Below are 1859 nucleotides of genomic sequence, written 5' to 3' on the forward strand. Positions count from 1 at the left end.
TATTTTCATTGACCCCCACTAACCTTTGTGGAAAAGGAACCCTTAGTGAAGGTCCTGGGAAAGATTGAACTTTCTTTTTCCCAAATTTGCTTAGAGCTTTTGGAGGAGGTCCAACTTGCTTATCTAGTGTTGGTGTGATCAATAAGCCAACATCATCACACTTTTCACTAGATCTTGTCTGCGAAGGAGGGGGATCTCCTTTAAACCATTTTGAAACAATACTTTCAATCTTTACCCCCAAATGTTTGAACTCCCCATTCTGTGACTTGTGATTTTCAAGACTCATAGATGGTTGAGTTACAATTTGTTTGGTAGGCTCTATAGCATTTATGGCTTGCACTTCATGAATGTTTGAGGGAAATTTCATCCAACTTATGTTCGACCATTCATAGAGGTTCAATGTCACTTGGTCAATTAACATATATGCTTCATTTACACTTTTATCCATAAAAGATCCTCCAACTGATCAATCTAATAAACTCTTGTCTGAGAAAGAAATTTTCCCATAGAATATGTGCAGAATCAACCATTTTTCAAAACCATGATGAGGGCATTGTCTTTGAAGACTCTTGAATCTATCCCATGCTTCAAATAATGATTCTCCATATGCCTGAATAAAATTTGTTATGCAATTCCATATATACACTATTCTACTTAAAGGGAAAAACTGATTCAGAAATTGCTTCTCCAATTGCTCCCAACTTGTGATACTTTGAGGATGGAGAGAATATAACCAAGTCCTTGCTTTATCCTTGATACTGAAAGGAAATGTCATCAATCGAACTGCATCTGCTGACACTCCTTCACATTTAACCATATCACAAATCTCTAAAAATGTTTCAAGATGCAGATAAGGACTTTTTGATACTTCTCCTCCAAATTTGTGACCTTGTATCATGAAAATTAACTCTGGGTCTAGTTGGAAACTTTCTGCTTCAATTTGAGGTTGCACAATGGGAGATAAAAATCTTGCAGAAAAGAGTGTAGAAAAATTTCTCATGGGCCTGCTTGACATGTTAGTGCTCATGGATATTCAAGAAAAAATTATTAGAAGAAGAAAAAAAAAATTGAAGAATCAAAGACAAGAAATAAAATGCAATATGAAAAGCAAGAAATAAAATGCAGAATTTAAATTGCAAGAAAGAAAGCGCATAATGAAAACAAGAAAGAAAAGTCAAAAGGAAAAAAAAAAGAAAAATGTCTAGAATAATTCATATGCTAATCAGCTAATGTGTTTACAAGTTCTTGTTATTTTTGATGCCTTTACGAAGTTCTTCTTCTATACAATGTTCTGTCTATTTCAAGGTCTAGAGGAAGAAGTTCTCCTACAAAATTAGATCTTTGCATACACAAGAACAAGGTTGCAAGATATATTTGTTCAAAAGAAAAGAAGAAAGAAAGAGAAAAGTTAGATCAAAAGAGAAACAGAGAAACACTATACTAGAATGCTAGAAATCAAGAATACAAAGTTAGGATTAGAATTGGAATTGCAACAAAATGAATTGTCAAGAAGTAGAAAGATATGCAAAAATTATGAAAACAGAATTCTAAAGACTAGTTACAATTATGCTAATGAAAATAAAAGAAAAGTTATGTTTAGTCTAATTCAATTGATAATCTCTAATGTTATAGCGCAGTCCCCGGCAACGGCGCCAAAAACTTGTTAACAATCCGCAAGTGTACGGATGCGTCATCAGTAATAAAGAAAGATATCATATCCACAGGGACTGGATATAATCACTAAAGATATCTCAACACAAATTAGCTAAACAACTGATCAATGGATTTTTAAAACTAAGTGCAGCTATGACAAGTAAAGCATAAAAACAGGAATAAGGGCTACGATAAAAGGGTGTTCT

The 1859-nt window shown here is 33.5% G+C and overlaps 1 non-coding gene across 1 annotated transcript; it reads left to right on the plus strand.

Annotated features, from left to right (window-relative positions):
- The first annotated feature begins 536 nt into the window (after positions 1-536).
- Positions 537-642, plus strand: LOC122044593. Its single transcript, XR_006129626.1, has one exon. It is a non-coding gene; the product is annotated as a small nucleolar RNA R71 (small nucleolar RNA).
- Positions 643-1859: the final 1217 nt, after the last annotated feature.

Source organism: Zingiber officinale, chromosome 2A, assembly GCF_018446385.1.
Source record: "Zingiber officinale cultivar Zhangliang chromosome 2A, Zo_v1.1, whole genome shotgun sequence".
NCBI classification, from domain to species: domain Eukaryota; kingdom Viridiplantae; phylum Streptophyta; class Magnoliopsida; order Zingiberales; family Zingiberaceae; genus Zingiber; species Zingiber officinale.